Source organism: Nicotiana tabacum, chromosome 11 (genome assembly GCF_000715075.1).
Source record: "Nicotiana tabacum cultivar K326 chromosome 11, ASM71507v2, whole genome shotgun sequence".
Taxonomy (NCBI): domain Eukaryota; kingdom Viridiplantae; phylum Streptophyta; class Magnoliopsida; order Solanales; family Solanaceae; genus Nicotiana; species Nicotiana tabacum.
The window spans coordinates 145,420,684-145,446,289 of record NC_134090.1 but is presented as its reverse complement, the minus strand read 5'-3'; the positions used below and the strand labels follow the sequence as shown (position 1 = coordinate 145,446,289).

Sequence of the window (25,606 nt, the reverse complement as noted above, 5' to 3'; positions counted from 1 at the left end):
AAATCATGACCTTGCACACACAAATCTTAATCCCACACAACACACCGCATTAATCATGCCATCATGTGAAGAGTATGAGGATCTCATATTCCACTCTGAGGCGCCAACAAAATACATACTCAATTGGCTAGAATCCTCCATTTGATCCCATTTAGGAGAAAAAACACTATATGCAACATGCTCTATACCGGTAGGAAATATCCATAACAAACTGTGGTAGAAACCATTGAGAACTCTTCGAAACCCATTTGCACATATCCAAGCCATCAAAACTGAATCTCTCTAGATCAACCAAGCTATGCAAGTCGGCAAAACCCAAGAGCATTGCCGCAAAATATCTGTAGAAACTCACCACATCATGAGAATCAAAAGAATCGAGCATACCATTACCCTATTAATCCAATCTACTACCAAGCTTCCCTATTTCTCCGAGTTCCTTCCAAATTACCCTCAAGTTGACACTCTTCCTCGCCATAATACCATGATCCTCAAGCAAGACTCACCCCAAAAGATCCTAGAATAAAACTACACCGCCCTAAGGCCCATATGCCGCTGTATTCCCTCTAAAACACCACCACAACCGAGACACCCACTCTGAAGAGACCTTCTGTAAATCTAAAGCCGTTTTCCTTCGCCTTCCTGATGCTAAAATTTAGAATCCATAATGATATAGAATGCCACAATTCTCGACACCATCCAATGAAAAAATCTCAGATCCTAGCCATATACAAATTCGGAAAAATTCACAATTGCTACATAAAAATCTTGAATCCATTAGAGCTTTCTCGAGAGTCATCCACTCTGCTCAAATCTCAATTGCACCGCCCAAATGAGCTGAATAACTTGTGCCCCATCAGCACTATAACACCCACAGGAGTAACCCCGCCTTAACGCAATCGAGCAAATTCCTACTCCATACGCACTACATCCTTCACGAATAACACTACAATCATTCCATGATTCCTATATACCCATAAAGTATAATAGCATCTAGAAATTTCCTTGCTTAAGGTATCCTTAAAACCAGCTTTCGCATGTCATAACCGATCTATAAGTATGCCTCAGACTGAACCCAATACAACACATAACCATGCAATCAAATCGTTGATAGCAGACTCCCCTACTTGGATCAAAGCCATAGATCAAAACACTTGATAAATCACAATGCCTATACTCTATTACTGTCATAATACCGCAGTGAAATTCAACTAAATCCTTTATAAGCTCATGTAACACAAATCATATAATACCTCAAATTATCTTCTAAGCTCGCGTTCATCCTCGTGATAGTCAAGCCAATCTCCTCAAGTGATCCAAACTCAAGGTTCTACACATATAACCCACTAGTAAGTGAAAATTCTCCACAGAAATAACATAGGGATCACATAACCTCAGGACACCCTGCAGGTGATAACCCGCTTGCTTAGCCTCAAACTGACATCTCTCTATACCTTTTCATAACCACAACTCCTACGCAATCACTTATTCTTCCTGAGTCTGAACTCATCAACAAGTCATGAGAATTTAATTCATTCCACAATTAAACAACATGAAAGATCCTTCAATATACTCATAACTCGAGACTATACGTCAAATCACGACAAAATTCAAGCATCCAATAGTCCTTTTACATCTCAAGAAAACTTTTCTCATCACACTCAAACCATCTGAACACATCCCATGGCCACATCTTACTCATCACATAGCCATCAAACAACTCATCGAGCCATAAATTCCACTAATAGGGACACTACCGGACTTATAAGTCCAAATGCACATACTCATATAACCAAAATCCATGTGCTCAAGCTACACAAAACCCAAGGCTCAAGTCCGCCAGACTGGCCCATCATCAACACACAAAAATCATATCTTGCACCTTATCCATGGAATCACAAGCCAGTAATGCATAGCTGATACCGAGCGCTCACAGACATATACGAATGCGTGGAAGGAATTCAAGAAGTTACGCTTCAAGCTGAATTAAGGCCACATGATAAGGAAAGAAAAATGGGAAGTTTATCTTAAGTGACATGTAGCCTCTCGAAGATAGGTATGGATATCATCATACTGATCCGCAAGACTCTACTAGATATGTGCTCATGACTCATAGAACCTATGAACCTAAAACTCTTATACCAATTTGTCACGACCCAAAATTTAACTAATCGTGATGGCACCTAACACAACCCGCTAGGTAAGCCAATTAACAACTATCCAAATTAATGAGATTTTTTAAAGAAAGAAATGACAATAAAACTGTTGTTATACAAGAATTCCCAAGGACTGGTAGTACAAATCATGAGCTTATAAGATTTAGAGTTTACAAATCTAGTATGAAATAAATGCATCATTTGTCCTAATACACATAAACATATTTTCATAAGGCTAGAGATACCATGAACAAGAAGCAGCTACAACCGGAATGCAGGTACATCTTCTGATCCAGCTCCCGCCGTACGCAGCAACAATAACATCCAACATCTGTATAATAGGTGTAGAAGTATAATATGAGTACAACCGACCCTATGTACTCAATAAATAACAAACTTAACTTTAGGTTGAAAGTAGTGACGAGCTGGAACAAAGGTAGAAGTCCAACACCGATAGCCAACAACAACTCATAACATAATAAAAGTGCTAAAAGTAGTAACTTAGAGATAAAATGCTCAACACTTTCACGGTTTCGAAAAATAGGCATGCTTTTCAAGTATCTTAGTAAAAACCCAAATCTTTCATCGAAAATACCCAAAATATGAGTAAGTTTGTAAAACTGCGATTTTTCCCAAAAGCCTTCAACAGGTAAATGTACATCTCTATGCCTATATATCAATGTATGCATGCCAACTATAATACCATGTAGTGATAAAACCATATACATATTCTCGGTGCATCAATACACTCAGTCTTCCCAATCACTCAATCCTCACAATCACTCTGTCCTCACAGTCACTTAGTCCTCCTAATCACTCGGGACTCGCATTCAGTAGGTACCTATGCTCACTAGGGGTGTGAACAGACTCCGGAGGGGCTCCTTCAGTTCAAGCGCTATAATAAGCCAATCATGGCATGAATTAATAACATCTATTGCAGCGTGCAACCCGCTCCCATTATAAATCAATATCCTCACAATCTCTCGCTCAGTCATCAATCTCTCGAATCTCTCGAGCTGACAATGTCATGAAAATCAGCCCAAAAATGATGATGTGATGTATCAATAAATGGTGATAGAGACTGAGATATGATATGCAAATGAATGCGTATGACTGAGTATATAATTGCAATGTAAGCAAATAACTCAACAGCAGAAATGACCTCGGTGGGTCCCAACAGAATAAGCATTTAGCCTAGACATGGTTTCTAACATGAATTACAGCTCAAAAGCTCTAGTACGTAGAGATTTCATGGTTACAGATAAGATCACGTAACTACACAGTACCACAGAAAATAACTGAGTCACAATTCACAAGGTAAATCCAACACCGAGCAAGCCAAACGATGCTCCAAAAATATCATCCCGTGTGTACCGACCTCCGGACGGCTTAAAAATAGCCAAAAGCAACTCAAATACATCAAATAAAGTCTAAGAAAACAATTCCAATTGATAAAGGTCGAATCTTTACTCAAAAGCCCAAAATCAACCAAAAAGTCCAACCCGGGCACGCGCCTCAAAACTCGATGAAACTCATAAAATTAGATAACTCATTCAATTACGAGTCCAACCATACTAGTTTCACTTAAATCCAGCTCCAAATCGATGTTCAAAACTTAAGTGAAATTTAAGGCAAAAATCCCCAAATTTCACTTTTAAAATCATCAACCAATTGCAAAAAACAATGATCGATTTATGAAATATAATAAAAAATAAGAAGATAACACTTATCCCAATCCTTGTGGTGAAATTCACTTCAAAAATCATCCAAACCCGAGCTTCCCAACTCAAAAATGACCAAATGAATAAACCTTTGATTTATATGCTTCCGCCCAGCTGTTCTGCCTTGTTTCTTGTACCAAACGATCCCGAAACTCACTTTTGATGTGTCCCATGAATTTTTTGTGAAATTGTAGTTAAGTTAGGCTTTTTAATCACTCCAATTGATCTTATAATGAAGGAGATACATTGGTTTCAATATTTGCAAATAGTGGAGATCTTTAAATACGAATTCAGTGGTAATTTCGTAATTAATCTGAAAAATCTGGCAACTCAATTCTTAGTAAAATGATCATAAATTCCCCATACAATGTCGAAACTTGATGATTCCAGTTGCTATAGTTCCAAAATTACAATATAGATCTAATGCTTCAATCAAAACAAATATTGAAGCTCATTTGCTTAATGTGGTACCATTTATACTTGAAGAAACGACGTCGAAACATAAAAAAACGAGCGCAACACAACTCATACCTATCTGAAACTCACACGAGTCCCAAGACACCATCCAAACATATCAACAAGTCCCATAATGTAACATGGACTTACTCGAGGCCTCAAATCACACATAACAACATCGAAACGACGAATCCCACCTCAATTCAAACTTAATTGAACTTTGGACTTTCAACTTTCAAAACTCGTGCCAAAACATATCAAATCAACCCAGAATGAACCCAAATTTTGCATAAAATTCCCAAACTACATAACAAAGCTATTCCAATTCTCGTAACCGCAATTCGGATATGACATCATCAAAGTTAACTCTCGGTCAAACTTATGAACTTTTCAAACCTTCAAATTTCAACTTTCGCCAATTTGCACCGAAACCTTCTAGAAACATCCCAATGCAGGTCCGGGCATACGTACGAGTCTAAAATCACCATTCAGAGCTAATTGAATCACCAAAACTTCAAACTGACATCAAATACTAAAAAAGTCAAACATAGTCAAGTCTTCTAACTGCTTCAATCATGAAATTCATTCTTCCATATCGATTCAGAATAACCTGAAAACCAAAATCAATGATTCACACAAGTCATAATACATCATACAAAGCTACTCATACCCTCAAACTACCGAACAAAGTGCAAATACTCAAAATGATCGGTTGGGTCATTACAGGTACACTCTTGACAAGTCTGACTTCAATGAGTTATCAAGGCAAAGGTAACATCAGGGAGTACATATGCAAATGTCTCATATTGCTTCTAAGTTGAAAATCTAGTTCATTTGATTTTGATATCCCGTCCACCACAGTTTAGCCAGTTTAAGGTGAGCTATAATTGTTAAAAAGAGACATGGTCTCTAAATAAGCTCATCTCACACTGTGTTTAGGAAGAGGATAGATTAAAGAGGGAAAAGATATAAAGTTCTCACTTAGTCGATGTGCCTAAGGACAAGGAAAGACAAGAATAGAAAGAATAAGAAAGTTGTAGATAAATCAACACAAAAGGAACAACATCAGGAACCAACGACAGATGATTGTTTCTTTTTTAAAGCTGAAGGTCATACAGAGAAGGATTGTACCAACTATCACGCATGGCGTGCAAAGAAAGGTACACCTATTAATTTTATTTGTTCTAAGACTAATTTGACTTCAGTACCAAGACACAGATGGTGGATAGATTCTGGTAAAACAATTCACATCACTGTGTCTATGCAGGGTTGCCTAAACTATCGAAAGCCTGATGATGGTGAAAGATACATCTACGATTGTGATGGAAAGTCGGTAGAATTCGAAGCAATTGGAACTTTTAGATTATTGTTAAGAGCCAGTTTTAGTTGAATTTGAACGAGACTTATGTTGCACCATTTCTTTGATGGGATTTGATTTTTGTTTCTGTACTAGACAAGTTTGGTTATTTTTATTATTCAAGAAAGGAAATTTGGTTTTTTTCCTAATCTATAGTTTGTTTTTATTTATTTTTTTGAAAAAAATAGTCTCTTCATAATTCAAAATTAGTTGGTCCCGGTTCTTTATCAGGTTACAATAATCTATACTTACTTGATATGATTGCTTCGTCCAATGAACCTTGCATGTTAACATAACTGGTAATAAGGGTAAGTTAACCATTAAGTAGAGAACTTCTTTATGATACGAGAGATTAGGTCATATCTCTAAAGGAGAATTAACAGACTTCTGTCCAATAATATTTTCTATCCCCTCAATTTTTCAGAATTTTTATCTCGCTACTAAGGCTACTTTTTCTAATAATATGAGGTTCCTTGAGGATGTTGAGTTTGTGGGGGAGGAATTAGTTAAGGAATTTGTCTTTGAAGAGGAACATATTGATATTCCTCTAATAGTTATTATCAATGCTCACGAGCAGCTTTCTATGCCTGACATTATTCAAGAAAGGAAATTTGGATCAAAGATAGTATCATTCAATCCGTCCTTCAAGAAATAGTTCCCAAAGAACAAACTCTACAATCTCAAGAATAAATTTTAATAAAGAAAATCATCTACGGACTTAAGAAAATGTATCACTAATAGTAAGTCACGACCCAAAATCTACTAAGGGTCGTGATGACGCCGGACACCGCTGTCAGGAAAGCCAACCAAGACACTTAATTAAATTCTCGTTTTAATAATTTTAAAAACTATGATTTTCCTTCAATTTTAACAGTAAAAGATAATCGTTTCAAATCAAATATAAATGTTAAGAAGTTAATACAAGATACCCCATAATCATCCCAGAACCTGGTGTCACAAGTGCATGAGCATTTACTAGGAATGAAATAAAATACAGTAACTGTCTGGAATACAAATGGACAGAAATGAAAATACAGGAAAATACTCTGAAGGAGACTCTGCTGGCTACGGTCATCTCGATAAATGCAACTCGCCTGAGTCTCCGTATAAACCATGCCGCTATGCCACTAGCCACACATAAACATGTGCAACAAAAATGCACAGCAAATGTAGTATGAGTACGAAAATAATATGTACCCAATGAGTATCCCGTCTAATCTCGAAGAAGTAGAGGCAAGAGGTCGACTTCGACATTTACTAGTGGTCCAATAGTAATATAATTTTAATGCGAGTAGTCATGGATTTATTAAGAATGACAGTAATTTCAAGTAAGTCACGAACAGGTAAAAGTTCCTTTTTATATTAAAAGTCTCAGGATTCATAATCTATTAATTAACAATTATCTCAAGTCGGGGAGAGCAAACATCAATATCAATAAATCTCCAGGCAAGCAATACAAGCATGAGGAAATTATGCCAAGGTCGTACGACCGATCCAACATAAATGTAAAATGTGCACTGCCGAGGGTCGAACGACGCGAACCATAGATGCATCTATTACCACGCTCGCGAATCATACATGAGATGCAGTCAAATTTAAATAAACAATCATCCTGATCGCGAATCATACATGCGACGCAGGTACACATAGAAATACATTCTCAAACAACCAATCAAGAATTTATCGGGGAGCATTTATCCAAATAAAAGCTAATTCTCTTTTAACGATTTAAGAAAATGAAGTTCAATCCTTTTGGAAATTCATTTACCAATTCAATAGGATTTAAGAAATTCAATGTCAATAAGATTATAGATATTCCAAGTATAGCATGCTTTTAGGTCCTATACTACCCAGACTTACACATATTAGTAGCTACGCACGGACTCTTGTCACCTCGTGCGTACGTAGCCCCCTCAAATAGGAGCACATAACCAATTATTTCACCTATGGGGACAATTCCCTCTTACAAGGTTAGAAAGGAGACTCACCTTGCGTCGAAGATCCACAACCGGCATTCCACACCCTTCCGGAGACTCGAATCGATGCTAAATGCTCCAAAACTAGCCAATAATTATGCAAATCCATTAGTATATGTTCAATTACTCATTATAATCCAATTTATAAAAATTCCTAATTGTGATAACCCCTTGAGTTGCAATAAAATTCTACGTTTTGAGCCCTTAAAAACCTCAATTTGAACCACCTTGATTTGCATGTGCAGTCCAGGCATGTAGCCGGAAAGCTTAAATGTGAAAATCTGTGAAAAATGATAAGTTTTGACTGTAGAATGAATAAATTTGACTTTGGTCAACATTTTGGGTAAACGGACCCGGACCCATGATTTGACGGTCCCGGAGGGTCCGTAGGAAAATATGGGACTTGGGCATATGCCCAGAATCAAATTTCGAGGTCCCAAGCCCAAGAAACGAATTTTTAAAGGAAATTGTTTTCTGAAATTGTTTAAAGAAATTTGAAATGAAATTTGCTTAGAACTTGATGGTATCGGGCCCGTATTTTTGGTTCCGGCGCCCGGTATAGGTCTTATATATGATTTAAGATGTTTTTGTTGAATTTGGTGAAAAACGGATGTCATTTGACGTGGTTCGGACTTAAATTGCAAAATTGATGTTTAAAGAAGTTTTGAGAAATTTCAGTGATCTCGAGGTTTAATTTGATGTTCATGATATTATTTTGGTGATTTGATTACACAAATAAGTCCGTTGGATGTTTTTGAGGTTTTATGTGCACTTGGTTTGGAGTTCCAAGAGCTCGGGTGAGTTTCGGGTAGGTTCGGGATGTTTTAGACTTAAAACGAGAAGTTGCAGGTCTCTGAACCCGCAAGTGCGGTCTGCACAAAAATGTGTGCGACCGCGGAAGGGGGACAATGCGGTCCACGGTCACTTTCGTGCGGTGCGCGGTGGAGGCCTGTGTGGTCGCAGTCCATTTCGTGCGGTCCGCACAGGGCACTGGACCGCAGTACCCTCAGGAAGGTCTGTGAGGCCGCAGTCCATTTTGTGCAGTCCGCACAGGGGGTCTGAGAGGGGTATAAATAGACGGGATTTCCAGTTATTTTCATTTTTCAAAATCCCATAAACATAAGAGGCGATTTTTCAAACAACCTTTCTTCTCCAAATCAATTGTAAGTCATTTTAACTAGTTTTCTTCAATCTTTAACATCTTTTAACATGATTTCAACTTCAAATCAATGATTTTCATGGGTAAATTGGGTGTTTTGGGTAGAACCTTGGAGTTTTCAAAAATTGGAGATTTGGACCTCAATTTGAGGTCCGATTTCAAAACAAATTACATATTTGAGTTCGTGGGGGGAATGGGTAATCGTGTTTTGGTTCGAACGTCGGGTTTTGACCACGTGGGCCCGGGGGCGATTTTGACATTTTGGGTAAAACTTTGGAGAACTCATTTTCATGCATTCAAATTGATTCATTTAGCATTTATTGATGTAATTATGTAACTTGTAGCTAGATACGAGTGAATTAGCAGAAGAATCAAGGGGTAAAGCTATAATTGAAACTTGAGTTGTGTTCGAGGTACTGAGGTAAGTGTTTGGTCTAACCTTAGCTTGAGGGATTAGGAATTGAGTCTTATTTGCTACGTGGTAATTATTGAGTACGACGTATAGGCATGGTGACGAGTATCTATACGTTGGTGTCTAGCATGACCGTGCGTCTTTAAATTTTGAAGATCTTGATTTCATTGTATCTTTCATGCCTTGGTGATGATTTCTAATTGTTGTGGAAAGTTTGTGGAAGGAATTATAACTTTTGAACACCGATGAGCATTGACACAAGTTATATTATGAATTGTGGAAGTATATGAGATGATTGAACCATTTGGAGAATTGGATCAAGTTATATTATGAATTGTAAAAGTATATGAGATGATTGAACCCTTTGGAGCATTGCCTAAGCGGTAAAATGAGTTATGAAATAAAAGTGAAAGAAAGAGAAAGAGTTAATAAATTGTCCTATTGCCGGGATATTGTTGCTTTGTTGATTATCTCCCTTGCCGGGATGTTGAGATTATTGATGTCGTTCCCTTGCCGGGAATTAATTATTTAACTGTTGTTCCCTTGCCGGGATCTCTATTACTATTTTGTTTATTCCCTTGCCCCTTTGTTTGTGATTATTGTTTGGGTGAGGAAGAGAGTTAAAGCACGAAGGGTGATGCTGTGCCACACGATGTACCATTCCGTGCCTATTATATTGATTTCATGGTGAGGAAAGAGTGTAAAGCATGAAGGGTGATGCCGTGCCACACGATGTACCATTCCGTGCCTATTATATTGATTTCATGGTGAGGAAAGAGTGTAAATCACGAAGGGTGATGCCGTACCGCACGATGTACCATTCAGTGCCTATTGTATTGATTCCCATGGTGATGGCGAAAGTAAAAGCACGAAGGGTGATGCCGTGCACTTGTCCCTGATTTTCCTGATTCTTGCTGATAATTGAGTTATGTTGTCCTTTACGTTTATTTACTTATTTTCTGTTGGTTCTTGATTTTATTTCGAGATTATAGATTCCCTTACCCTATTTGCCTTGTGATTGTTGTTTGGGTGAGGAAGAGCGTGAAATATGAAGGATGATGCCGTGTATTGTTTTGGTGAGAGAGTGTTAAAGCACGAAGGGTGATGCCGTGTATTGTTTGGTGAGAGAGAATAAAAGCACGAAGGGTGATGCCATGCACTTGTCTTTGATTTCCTAATTTTTATTGATAACTGTCTTACGATTTCTCTACACTAAATTGTTGGTTTCTTGTTGATACTTGTTGTACCCCGCAACATGATTTCCCCTTCCTATTTCAATTGAACTGTGGTGATCCTCATATTTATTTGTTGCTCTTCTATTACTACTTGATGTTTCCCCGCATCATGTTTTCCCCTTCCCATACTTGACTGTATATGACTATTTCTTTCTGTACTTCTTTTCCGCTGTATATAGTTAAATTGTACAGGTTTATTTGGTAGTCTGGTCCTAGCCTCGTCACTACTTCGTCGAGGTTAGGCTAGGCACTTACCAACACATGGGGTTGGTTGTGCTGATACCAGACCCTAGTGTTGGAGATTTCGGACCGTAGTGGGATTGCTGATTCTTGCTCATCAGGCGAACTGAGGTAGTCTTGCAGGCGTCCGCAGGCCTTGGCGTCTCCTTCTATCTACTATTCCTATTTCTTTTGTGTATTTCCAGAGACAGTGTTGTATTTATTTCTTTTAGACCTTTAATTGTAGTATTATTAGACCGTCTATGAAACTGTGACACTAGTTCTGGGTAGTCGAGACTCAAATAGTTGTATTGGATTCATGTTCAGCTAGCTTATTGCTTTTTCTTCCTCTTATGTTAAATTCTGTTGTTTAAATGTTATTACTTCGCAATTGTTATTGAATATAAAATGGGTAAAAAAAAGTAAATTGTTCACATAATTGGCTTGCCTAGCTTATATTAGTAGGCGCTATCACGACTCCCGAGGGTGGAAAATCCGGGTTGTGACAAGTTGGTATCAGAGCTCTAGGTTACATGGGTCTCACAGTTCACAGACAAGCTTAGTAGAGTCTGAGGGATCGGTACAGAGACGTCTGTATTTATCCCCAGAGGCTACAGAGTTAGGAAAAACTTTACATTCATTCTTTCCTGTCGTGCGATTTTGTTCTCTCAGTGCTAAATTGAAACCCCAACTCTTGTCCTTTCGCGGATGGCGAGGTCATGTACCGCTTCTTCAGCCGAGTAGCAGCACAGACCGGTGATTGATCAGCTACGTCTTTGGAGGCTTTATAAAGGTTGGATAATTTTCACCAAGCTCTTCACCACTACTTTTAGCGATGCATCTTCTGAGAATCCCCAAGATTATCTAGGCCGCTATCACGAGGTTCTTAGGAATATGGGGATCGTGGAGAATAATGGGGTCGATTTTTCTACTTTTCGCTCGTCTGGATCTGCCAAGACTTGGTGGAGGGATTACTATTTGGCTAGACCAGCCGGATCACCAGCTTTGACTTGGGAACAGTTTACTCAGCTATTTCTGGAGGAGTTTCTCCACATCACTCAGAGAGAGGTCTATCGGAGACTGTTTGAGCGTCTCCGGCAGGGTTCTATGACTGTTATTCAGTACGAGATCAGATTCATCGACTTGGAATGTCATGCTCTTATCATACTTCCCACTATGAGAGAGAGTGAAGAGGTTCACTGAGGGACTCGTCCAGCCCGCTCAGTTAGCTGGAGGTGGAGGTAGCGGTATTAGAGGTGAAGGGGGAGGTATTAGAGGTAGAGGTAGAGATGTTAGAGGTGGAGGTAAAGGTATTAGAGGTAGAGGTTCAGGTACTGTTCTGGTTTATGGTAGGGAAGCTTCGGTTTTATTTTGCACCATATCTGATCATGCCTAGTGATTTATTGAGTGCTCCTGTTTATGTGTCTACACCGGTAAGTGATTCTATTGTGGTAGATCGAGTCCATCGCTCTTGTATAGTTGTGATTGGGGGTCTTAAGACTCGTGTAGATTTGTCATTTCTGGACATGGTCGATTTTGATGATATATTAGGGATAGACTGGTTATCACCTTGGTTATCACCTTACCACGCGATCTTGGATTGTCATGCCAAGACTGTGACCTTCGATTTACCGGGTTGCCTCATTTAGAGTGGAGAGGGACTCCTAGTCATTCTACCAGTAGTGTTATCTCTTATGTGAAGGCTCGGTGTATGGTCGAGAAGGGGTGTTTGGCTTATTTGACACATGTAGATGATTCTAGTGTTGTGGTTCCTTCTACTGATTCTGTGCCCATTGTTCGTGAGTTCCCTGAGGTTTTTCCTTCAGCCCTGCCGAGTATGCCACTCGATAGGGATATTGACGTTTGCATTGATTTGGCTCCGGGCACTCAACCCATTTCTATTCCGCCGTATCCTATAACCCCGTCGGAGTTGAAAGAGTTGAAGAAATAGTTGTAAGACTTGCTTGAGAAGGGTTTCCTTAGGCCAAGTGTTTCACCTTGGGGTGCGCTGGTGTTGTTTGTTAAGAAGAAGGACAGATCAATGAGAATGTGTATTGACTACCGACAGTTGAACAAGGTTACAATCAAGAATAAGTATCTATTGCTGATGATTGATTATTTGTTTGATTAGCTTCATGGTACCAAAGTATTTTCGAAGATTGAGTTGAGATCTGGCTACCATCAGTTGAGGATTAGGGCATCCGATGTCCCTAACACAGCTTTCTGCACTCGGTATGGGCATTATAAGTTCTTGGTGATGTCATTCAGGTTGACAAATGCCCCAACAACTTTTATGGATTTGATGAACCGAGTGTTCAGGCCTTACTTGGACTCATTCATGATAGTCTTCATTGATGATATTTTAATATATTCCCGTAGCTGGGAGGAGCACGAGCAACATCTTAGAGTGGTTCTTCAAACCTTGAGGGATAGTCAGTTATATGCTAAGTTCTCGAAGTGTCAGTTCTGGTTGAGTTCAGTTGCATTCCTGGGTCATGTGGTATCAGCGGAGGGTATTCAGGTTGACCCGAAGAATATTGAGGCAGTCAAGAACTGGCCTAGACCAGCATTATCTACAGAGATTCGGAGTTTCTTGGGATTGGCAGGCTACTATCGTCGGTTCGTGGTGGGGTTCTCAACTATCGCAGCCCTGATGACTAGGTTGACCCAGAAGGGTGCCCAGTTCAGATGGTCGGACGAGTGTGAGGAGAGCTTTCAGAAGCTCAAGATAGCTCTGACTACGACACCGGTGTTGGTATTGCCCACAGGTTCAAGGCCTTATATAGTCTATTGTGATGCATCTTGTATTGGACTCGATGCAGTATTGATGCAGGATGGCAAGGTCATTGCCTCTGCTTCGCGGAAGTTGAAGATTCATGAGAAGAACTATCCAGTTCATGATTTGGAGTTGGCAGCCATTGTCCACGTGTTGAAGATTTGGAGGCATTATCTATATGGCGTGGCATGTGAGGTGTTCACGGATCACAAGAGTCTTCAGTATTTGTTCAAGTAAAAGGAGTTGAATTTGAGGTAGAGGAGGTGGTTGGAGTTGTTGAAAGATTATGATATCACAATTTTATATCATCCGGGAAAAGACAATGTGGTGGCCGATGCTTTGAGTAGAAAGTTAGCCAGTATAGGCAGTCTTGCTTATATTCCGGTCGGTGAGAGACCGCTAGCATTGGATATTCAGGCTTTGGCCAATCAATTCGTGAGGTTGGATATTTCTGAGCCTTGTCGGGTATTAGCTTGCACGGTCGCTCGTTCTTCTTTATTGGAGCGTATACGTGATCGGCAGTAGGATGATCCCCATTTGTGTGTCCTTAGAGACACGATGCAATGCGGAGGTGCCAAGCAGGTTGCCTTAGATGATGATGGAGTTTTGAGATTGTAGGGTCGGGTTTGTGTGCCTAATGTGGATGGACTCCGAGAGTTTATCTTAGAGGAGGCCCATAGTTCTCGGTACTCTATTTATTCGGGTGCCGCGAAGATGTACCAGGATTTGCGGCAATATTATTGGTGGTATAGAATGAAGGACATCGTTGGATATGTGGCTCGGTGTTTGAATTGTCAGCAGGTTAAGTATGAGCATCAGAGGCCTGGTGGTTTATTTCAGAGGATTGAGCTTCCTGAGTGGAAGTAGGAGCGGGTTACTATGGATTTCATTATTGAACTTCCGCAGACTCGGAAGAAGTTCGACGCAGTATGGGTCATTGTTGATAGGCTGACCAAGTCAACGTATTTCATTCCTATGGCAGTCTCCTATTTATCCAAGAGGTTAGCTGAGATCTATATCCGGGAGATGGCTCGTCTTCATGGTGTGCCTGTGTTTATCATTTCGGACAGAGGTACACAGTTTACCTCGCATTTCTGGAGAGCGGTTTAGCAAGAGTTGGGCACTCAGGTTGAGTTGAGTACAACATTTCATCCTCAGACGGACGGGCAGTCCGAGCGGACTATTCAGATTTTGGAGGATATGCTCCGAGCCGTGGGATCAGTTTTTGCCTTTAGTAGGGTTTACCTACAACAACAACTACCAGCCGAGTATTCAAATGGCTCCTTATTAGGCTTTATATGGTAGACGGTGTCAATCTCCGGTTGGATGGTTTGAGCCTGGAGAGGCTCGGTTGTTGGGTACGGATCTGGTTCAGGAGGCCTTGGACAAGGTTAGGATTATTCAGGATAGGCTTTGTACAACTTAGTCCATGCAAAAGAGTTTTGCAGACCGCAAGGTTCAAGATGTGGCTTTTATCTTCGGTGAGCGGGTATTACTCTGAGTGTCGCCTATGAAGGGTTTGATGAGATTTGGGAAGAAGGGCAAGCTTTGCCCTAGGTTCATTGGCCCGTTTGAGATTCTTGATCGATTGCGAGAGGTGGCTTATAGACTTGCTTTGCCGCCGAGCTTATCAGCCGTGCATCCAGTGTTTCATGTGTCCATGCTTCGGGGTTATCACGACGATCCATCCCACGTATTAGATTTCAGCACTGTCCATTTGGACAAGGACTTGTCTTATAAGGAGGAACCGATAACTATTCTAGATCGGCAGGTTCGTAAGTTGAGATCGAAGAGTTTTCCTTCTGTTTGTGTTCAGTGGTAAGGTCATCCTCCTGAGGCATCGACCTGGGAGTCTGAGTCCGATATGCGGAGTCGTTATCCCCATCTTTTCCCCGACTCAGGTACTTCCTTCTTCTGTCCGTTCGAGGACGAACGATTGTTTTAGATGTGGAGAATGTGATGACCCAAAAGGTCATTACTTGCATTGCAATAAAATTCTACGTTCCGAGGCCTTAAAAACCTCCCTTTGAACCACCTTGATTTGCGTGCACAGTCCGGGCGCGTAGCCGGAAAGCTTAAATGTGAAAAATAATAAATTTTGACTGTAAAATGAATAAATTTAACTTCGATCAACGTTTTGGGTAAACGGACCCGGACCCGTAATTTGACGGTCCTAGAGGGTCTTTAGGAAAATATGGGACTTGGGCGTATGCTCGGAATCGAATTTCGAGGTCCCAAGCCCGAGAAATGAATATTTAAAGGAAATTGTTTAAAGAAATTTGAAATGAAATTTGCTTAGAATATGATGGTATCGGGCCCGTATTTTTGGTTCCGGCGCCCGGTACAGGTCTTATATATGATTTAAGACGTTTCTGTAGAATTTGGTGAAAAATAGATGTCTTTGACGTGATTCGGACTTAAATTGCAAAATTGATGTTTAAAGAAGTTTTGAGAAATTTCATTGATCTCGAGGTTTAATTTGATGTTCATGATGTTATTTTGGTGATTTGATTACACGAATAAGTCCGTATGATGTTTTTGAGGTTTTGTGTGCACTTGGTTTGGAGTTCCGAGGGCTCGGGTGAGTTTAGGTAGGTTCAGGATGTTTTAGACTTAAAACGAGAAGTTGCAGGTCTCTGAACCCGCCAGTGCGGTCTGCACAAAAACGTGTTCGACCGCGGAAGGGGGCCAGTGCAGTCTGCGATCACTTTTGTGCGGTGTGCGGTGGAGACTGTGTCGCCGCAGTCCATTTCGTGCGGTCCGCACAGGGCACTGGACCGCAATACCCTCAGGGCCTGTGCGGCCGCAGTCCATTTTGTGCGGTCCGCACAGGGGGTCTGAGAGGGGTATAAATAGATGGGATTTCCAGTTATTTTCATTTTTCAAAACCCCATAAACATAAGAGGCGATTTTTCAAACAACCTTTCTTCTCCAAATCAATTGTAAGTCGTTTTTAACTAGTTTTCTTCAATATTTAACATCTTTTAACATGATTTCAACTTCAAATCAATGATTTTCATGGGTAAATTGGGTGTTTTGGGTAGAACTTAGGAGTTTTCAAAAATTGGAGATTTGGACCTCGATTTGAGGTCCGATTTCAAAACAAATTACATATTTGAGTTCGTGGGGGGAATGGGTAATCGTGTTTTGGTTTGAACCTCGGGTTTTGACCACGTGGGCCCGAGGGCTATTTTGACTTTTTGGGTAAAACTTTGGAGAACTCATTTTCATGCATTCAAATTGATTCATTTAGCGTTTATTGATGTAACTAAGTAAGTTATTGCTAGATACGAGCGAATTGGCGGAGGAATCAAGGGGTAAAGCTATAATTGAAACTTGAGTTGTGTTCGAGGCTTTTAGGCAAGTGTTTGGTCTAACCTTAGCTTGAGGGATTAGGAGTTGAGTCTTATTTGCTATGTGATAATTGCTGAGTACGACGTATATGCATGGTGACGAGTATCTATACGTTGGTGTCTAGCATGACCGTGACTCTTAAATTTTAAAGATCTTGATTTCGTTGTATCTTTCATGCCTTGGTGATGATTTCTAATTTTTGTGGAAAGTTTGTGGAAGGAATTATAACCTTTGAACATCGAGGAGAATTGGCTCAAGTTATATTATGAATTGTGGAATTATATGAGATGATTGAACCCTTTGGAGTATTGGCTCAAGTTATATTATGAATTGTGAAAGTATATGAGATGATTGAACCCTTTGGAGCATTAGCTCAAGCGGTAAAATGAATTATGAAATAAAAGTGAAAGAAAGAGAAAGAGTTAATAAATTGTCTCCTTGCCGGGATATTGTTGCTTTGTTGATTATCTCCCTTGCCGGGATGTTGAGATTATTGATGTTGTTCCCTTGCCGGGATTTAATTATTTAACTGTTGTTCCCTTGCCGGGATCTCTATTACTATTTTGTTTATTCCCCTGCCCCTTTGTTTGTGATTGTTGTTTGGGTGAGGAAGAGAGTTAAAGCACGAAGGTGATGCCGTGCCGCACAATGTACCATTCCGTGCCTATTATATTTATTTCATGGTGAGGAAAGAGTGTAAAGCATGAAGGGTGATGCCGTGCTACATGATGTATCATTCCGTGCCTATTATATTGATTTCACGGTGAGGAAAGAGTGTAAAGCACGAAGGGTGATGCCGTGCCGCACGATGTACCATTCTATGCTTATTATATTGATTCTTATGGTGAGGGCGAGTGTAAAAGCACGAAGGGTGATGCCGTGCACTTGTCCTTGATTTCCCTGATTCTTGCTAATAATTGAGTTATGTTGTCCTTTACGTTTATTTACTGATTTTCTGTTGTTGCTTGATTTTATTTCGAGATTATAGATTCCCTTACCCTATTTGCCTTGTGATTGTTGTTTGGGTGAGGAAGAGTGTAAAGCACGAAGGATGATGCCGTGTATTGTTTTGGTGAGAGAGTGTTAAAGCACGAAGGGTGATGCCGTGTATTGTTTGGTGAGAAAGAGTAAAAGCACGAAAGGTGATGCCGTGCACTTTTCTTTGATTTCCTAATTTTTATTGATAACTGTGTTACGATTTCTCTACACTAAATTGCTGGTTTCCTGTTGATACTTGTTGTACCCCGCAACATGATTTCCCCTTCCTATTTTCAATTGAAATGATGGTGATCCTCATATTTATTTATTTCTCTTCTGTTACTATTCGATGTTTCCCCGCAACATGTTTTCCCCCTCCCATACTTGATTGTATATGACTATTTCTTTCTGTACTTCTTTTCCGTTGTATATAGTTAAATTGCACAGGTTTATTTGGTAGTCAGGTCCTAGCCTCATCACTACTTCGCCGAGGTTAGGCTAGGCACTTACCAGCACATGGGGTCGGTTGTGCTGATACTACACTCTGCACTCTTTTGTGTAGACCTCAGTGTTGTAGATTTCGAACTGCAGTGGGATTGCTGATTCTTGCTCATCAGGCGACCCGAGGTAGACTTGCAGACGTTCGCAGGCCTTGGCGTCTCCTTCTATATACTATTCCTGTTTCTTTCGTGTATTTCCGGAGACATTGCTATATTTATTTCTTTCAGACCTTTAATTGTAGTATTCTTAGACCGTCTGTGAAATTGTGACACCAATTTTGGGTAGTCGAGACTCAAACAGTTGTATTGGATTCATGTTCAACTAGCTTATTGCTTTTTCTTTTGCTTATGTTAAATTCCGCTGTTTAAATGTTATTACTTCGCAATTGTTAATGAATATAAAATGGGTAAAAAAAAAGTAAATTGTTCACATAATTGACTTGCCTAGCTCACATTAGTAGGCGCCATCACGACTCCCGAGGGTGGGAAATCTGGGTCGTGACACTAATCCCGATCGAAAAGTTGACAAAATTGTCCTCGGGCCCACGTGCCCGGATTCCGAAATTTCTCAAAGATAAAGTTTACCCATGAACTCACGAACTCAAATACATGATTTTCTCTTAATTCCATACCCAAAATCGTGGTCAAAATCCAATAATACGAATTTCCTAGGTTTTCCTCAAACCCCCAAATTTCTACCAATTTACTGCTAAAATCTATACATAATCACTATATTTAACTCAAGATAGGTGGGGTTAGCTTACCTTGTCATTGATGATGAAAAGCCCCACTTGAAGCTCTCCAAAATCGTCCACACCAAATGAAAATGGGGAAAAAATGACCAACCCTCGATTTTTAAAAGAACTTACTGCCTCCAGCACTTCCGCACCTGCGGTCTCTTGACCGTTTTTGCAGTCCCGTAGGTGCGGACCAATTGCTGCTTCTGTGGTCCAGGGTTAGCAGCCTATTTCCGCTTCTGCTCTCCTTCTTCTGCAGGTACGGTCCCGCTTATACGGTGACCTGACCGCATCTGCAGTCCTAGCCTTCACCCTTCACCACCGCATCTGCGTCCTATTGGCCGTTTTTGCGGCTCCGCACCTGCGGCAAAAACTTCACAGGTGCAGTCATACCAGATATCAGCTGCTTCAGCCATTCTTTCCAACACCAATTCAATCCGTTAACCACCTGAAATTCACCCGAGGCCCCCGGGACCCCATCCAATCACACCAACCAGTCCCAAAACACATTACGGACTTGCTCGAGACCTCAAATTATATCAAACAATGCTAAAATCATGAATCGACCTCCAATCCAAGACCTCAAATCCAAGCTTAATGAACTTTAGAAATTCAAACTTCTACATTCGATGACGAAACTTATCAAATCATGTCCGATTGACCTCAAATTTTGCACACAAGTCATATTTGACATTACTGACCTACTCCAACTTCTGGAATTGGATTCCGACCCCGATATCAAAAAGTCCACTCCTGGTCAAACTGCTCAAAAACCTTTAAATTTCTATCTTTAGCCAAATGAGTCCAAAACGACCCACGAACCTCCGAATTCACTTCCGATCGTGCTCCCAATACCAGAATCACCATACAGAGTTATTCCCAGACTCGGAATCCCAAACAGACATCGATAACACTGAAATGCACTTCAACCAAACTTATGGAATTTCTTCCAAAATGCTAAATTCCACAATAGGCGTCAAAAAGCTCCTGGATCATCCAAAACCCGATCCGAGCATACGCCCAAGTCTGAAATCATCATACAAACCTACTGGAACCTTCAGATCCCGATTCCGAGGTCGTTTACTCTGAAATCCAATCTTAGTCAATTCTTTCAACTTAAAGCTTCCGAAATAAGAATTCTCTTTCCAAATCAACTTCGAACTTTCCGAAATTCAATTCCAACGATGCGTACAATCATAATACCTGAAGTGAAGCTGTTCATGGCCTCAAACTGCTAAACGATGCGCTAGCGCTCAAAACAACCGGTCGGGTCGTTACATTCTCTCCCATTTAAACATATGTTCGTCCTCGAATGTAATGAGAACTACACTGAAGTAGTCTGAAATCACTATTTAACACCTCGTGCACCTACCCGTGCTACCACAACTCAATTGAACACATTAGCTCGATCAATTCTGAAGATATTCTCTTTTATTAAAGCAAATAAGCCTTAGAGCCCAATTCCAACATCCAGAATTCTATGCCAGGCCTGTTTCCAACATACGCTCACCGTATCAATAACTACACGCAACACCAAAACATGACTGCATACCTTAGTCGAATTCGCACCTTACACCACTTTACTCACAGGACCACAACAACATTCTCTGATCAAATTAGTCGAAATTCCACGAATCTGATGCTCCCAATACACCTCATGATATATATATAAGTCTTGCTCTAACTCTTACAATACCGCCACGATGAAAGAGATGTATAGAAATTCATAACCAACTGCCGAAATTCATAACTAACTGCCGAATCAAAAAATCATTGGGAACCATCACCCCATTCTGAACCAAATTATGGTCTTTGCTCCTTAATATACTTCATATAATCAGATTGCAATGATCCTAAATCCAATGATCTCGTCTCACCCAGTATGAACTGCTCAGGTAATAAGCCACCCCAAACATGATCAAAAGTCTCATATGATGCCACAATGTGCCAATAGGCTACCAATTCGAACATGATACATAAGGGAAACGAACTCTGAAAGGAAATCCAATTACCCCGTTCGCGAATCATACATGCAACACAGTCAACATAATTGAACAGACACCCCGCTCGCAAATCATAGATGCGATGCGGGCACACAACTAATATGAGTGTTCCTCAGAAAAATAGGAAACAAAATGCATAAAAATAGATATAGGTAACTGTACTCAACATCACACTGTTGCGGTGCGCAACCCGATCCAGACAACATACCCATGGCGGCGTGCAACCCGATCCACCCATAAAATTCACATAAGGAGATACACACCGTGCCAGATTGCTCATAACAACAATATACCGAATGTCGGTCACAAGCACGCTAAGTGCATAATACCATCCCTGGGGAGACATATAGCACTGTAAGCTACAACTCAAGCATAACTGAGGTGCAATATACGATCTGAATCTCAAGAGCCATTCTGCTCATATAACATCATCTCTATGTAGAACCTCAACACATAAGAAATTCACCAAGCCGTCTCACAACTCACACGGCGCAATATATCATTACATGAAATAACTGATATCGAGCCCATATTCATATTTAAATCCATCCACAGACCTCAAGCTGATCTGATCGCACTGAACTAAGCTAATAACCTTTCAAAGGTCCATAATAACTCCCCTTTTCTCATAAAACACAAGAACAACCATCATAACCGGAGTAATCCTCCACAGTCCCCAACCCAATAAACCGAGTGCCCTCCAGGCATCAATTCTCAATTTAACGACATCACTATAATCTTCATACTTGGTTTAAATCTTCAATCGATCAAGTGACTACATGCCACACTTATACAACTTTCCCGTGGGGCACACTCCCACAACCTTCCATAATAGATGACAGGTCTGTACATCCAAACCACCGGCCGCACTAATACTGAAAAGCGATCAAGAATCCTTAACCAGGATGCAAAGCCTTTTTCACAAAACATCGATCTCAGGTGACGCTGAAGACAATACCAACTTACTTTAAATATCGAAACTCCTTTCCTGCTCATTCGAGCTCGTGACATCCTTGTCAACACCGAACTGCAACACTAATCCTCTCTTCAAATTCCATACCACTCCCTGCACCCAACATGCCAATTTACGATAGAACACGATCTTCATCATAACTTTGGAACCACTAATTGATTAACACTTCATCATATAAAAACTTTTCACTTAACTCACTTCAGGAGAATCATAGCAACACACAGGTGAATTCTCATAACCGTGGAATATGCAAATATCCAAGTGGTGGTCTAAGCCACCATAGCCCTTCCGGGATCCGCCTACACATGATGGGCCATAACAGTAGAATACTTCTGAATAATATCACTTACGGCGGCCGACCGGCCTCACACGTATCGTCACAAATCACTTGCATAACTTGGTCCCGCTGCAGGAATTGATCACTACCAGTAATATGCCAATTCAACTATGGCTAACCAACCTATCTTCTTTTCAATTTATCCTAGATTTCCTTAGAAAAAATAATAACTCTATTCAATACATACACACTCCATCTGCACTCATCCCGAGTGACCTTGAATCATGAGACCATGCTGTCTCAAATCCCATGAACCATTTCATACCTCCCAAATGCTACACTGCAAGTCAAAACATCATAGAATATTCTGGGCCTCTTCTCATAAGCCACCCGCTCTGACTCGGCCCCGAATATAATCGACTCTATGAATCTTCTAGCACATGAATACCCTCTCGGCGAAGCACCCGACAGAATTAGTTCTCTTGAAACCCACATCTATATAAGGCATATATCCTGAATCCTTTCCCAAGTCTAAAATGAGCCAACAAGGCCTACCATAGCACACATTTAATAATCCCTTTGCTCAAATTACCACTTATGTTCCTTTCCCGTAGCTGAAATAACCCATCAATATGCTACTAACCAGAAACATCGTAACTAGTTAACCATGCAACCCAATCATAGGCGGTGGGATTCTCCCACTTAGCTTGAAGCCACTATTACGCACCTGTGAGATTCACCAGGATTCTCTCTCTCTTATTGACATAACCTTGCGCAATCAACCGCCAAAATTCTCGAAATCTTTCTGTAAAACCCCTTTTTATACTCTGAATCATCAACCACATTCGCACGACCGATCTCTTTGCTGTATAACCCATAGAATTCTTCGCACAAGCTTCGCCAACCATGTGACCGCCAATCTGCTCACTGGAGATAATCCACCTATGGAATTTACGTGCCGACATCTTCCAACACTGCTGCACGAGATACAATCACTACGTCATCAATAACCTATCCTGAGTCTGAGCTCACCCTCTAGCTGCACAAGTCCATCCACCCCTCGTGGTTATCAATTAAATGAGCGGCAACATCCATCCAATTCAAAGTTATGTTGTATATTTCTTCATTTCGAGCAGCTCTTTTCCGTTATACCAAATCTCCTACCGCATAATAGCCCATACTTCAATTTAAATCCGTAGACCCTGATCACCAATCACTAACATTCCCAAATCATTCCAAACTCCCCTTAAGGTGCGTAGTCATTGTCACACCTCCTTTTTCACTACACCCCCGGAAGGGTAGGACAAGGGAGTTTTTTTCCAACTTAAAATGACAATCGAAATGAGATTATTTTATTCAAATTCAGAGTCGCCACTTGGGATAATTTATGGTGTCCCAAGTCACCGGTTCAAATCCTGAATCGAGGAAAGAATGACTCTGTATCACAGTCCGCGAACCAAAAATCCGGGTAAGGAATTCTGTTAACCCGGGAGAAGGTGTTAGACATTCCCGAGTTCCGTGGTTCTAGCACGGTCGCTTAAACTATCATAATTGGCCTATTATCTGATTTTAATACATGTTGTAGCCTATGGTACATTTTTAACTTATTAGCCGCCTTTAATATTTATGGAATTATTTTCTGGAACAAGGCACTATGTCGTATACTTGTCGTTTTGGTACGCATTGCAAACCGCGTTACATGAAATGCACCCGCGATTTACAACGTGCTTATTTTATTATTATTAATCAAAATTATGACAGGGTCACATGAAATGCACTCCCATGTCCCTTTAATCTAATTTGACGTAGTTTAGTTGATGAATAGCAACCCAATTTCTATACTGTGACAAAATCATATTCAGCTATTACCAATTCGAGTAGCATGCGAGTAAATTACCGAGGAGCTTTCAAAACTGCACAAGAAATCTGGTATTTTAGGTTGAATCAACAAGGGGAAGACAAGCTACACAAGCATAAATCCAAGCCTACAAAACTTCCATACTAAAAAAACCTTCCCAAACAAATCACGTTCTTCCAAAAAATCCTCAAGTAAAACGACAAAACACATAAATGTGAGGAAAAAGTAAGACGACCCATATGACAATTTTCAATTCTTGCTTTTCAGAATTTTAACCATCATAACTCTTTACACTGACAAGTGACAATCACCAAACAATTCAAGAACAACCAAACATGGCATAAAAGGTAACCAAAAATGAATACCAACCTTGTAAAATCCCATAAAAGTAAGAAAAAGACAAAGATCCAATAGAATTCAATAGAGCAACAAAGAGTGAAAAGTTACAATCTTGAGAACCAACACAACCAAAGGAATATGATGACAGGAAGGAGTGAATGGTACCTTTATAGATGAATTTGAATTAAAATTACACCAACTTGAAGATTATGGAACTTTCGACCGAAGAATTTGCCATCGCCCATGGAAGGGACCTCGCTAGCAACCTAAAAAATGACTAGCAGCTACTCGTTCTTTCGCCTCTGTTTCTTCTTCCGCGTGTGTGTGTGAGAGATATTTTGGAAAATGCGGCTGTCCAGCTCTTAGCCTTAGGAATTAGGAATTTTTTGTTGTTCTAGAAGAGACGAGGCTGCCCATTCTTTTTGTTGTCTAAGTCTAGGAACTGAAAAACTTAGGGTAGGGTTTCTATAATTAGGTATTTTATATGGAAGTGAGAAAGAATGATGGCCATTGGATTAGAAGGAAATAGAAGGCTAGGATTAAATCTTGCACTTAAATGGGCTAATGGGTTGGGAAGAATGGGCCAAGGGTAATTGGGTTGGACCATGTCTTTTTTGTGTTTCGATTTTGGGCTAAGAAGACTCCAAAAATTATTAATTAAAACCATAGCTAAATTCCCTTAATATAAGATAACTATACTACATGATGCAAAAATAAATTCTAATTAATTAAACTAAACTATATTAAAACATGAAATTATTACATATTTTTTGTATTTTTCAAGATTATATAAAGATAAAAATAAGGTACTATTTTTTGTATTTTTTTTACTTTATGAAAGGTACATAAAATAAAAATATTTTTTTGTAATTTTCATTTTCATTTTTATTTTCTTATAGTAAAATAAAGTAAAAGAGTAAAAATGAGTTGAAATAGCTATATTGGGCCTAAATTAAATATTTACGTGCTAAAATATGAAAAATCTTGGGGAGAGTCAAAAATCACATGTCTACAGCTGCCCCTCTTTGACTGGAAACGCGTAGAGTTTTCAGAAAAAGAACGATTAGACAGGTTTTTTGACCCGACACTTATTTAGAGAGACTAAAGCTAAGAGAAAAGGGAA

General features: G+C 40.0%; 1 long non-coding RNA gene across 1 annotated transcript; it reads right to left on the bottom strand.

The window, feature by feature from the left end:
- Nucleotides 1-6,623: 6,623 nt before the first annotated feature.
- LOC142166387 (uncharacterized) lies at nt 6,624-24,917 on the bottom strand. The gene is made up of 2 exons (XR_012696796.1): nt 24,649-24,917; nt 6,624-7,747 (listed from the first exon to the last, which is right to left on the bottom strand). It is a non-coding gene; the product is annotated as an uncharacterized LOC142166387 (long non-coding RNA).
- Between the last annotated feature and the right edge of the window lie 689 nt (nt 24,918-25,606).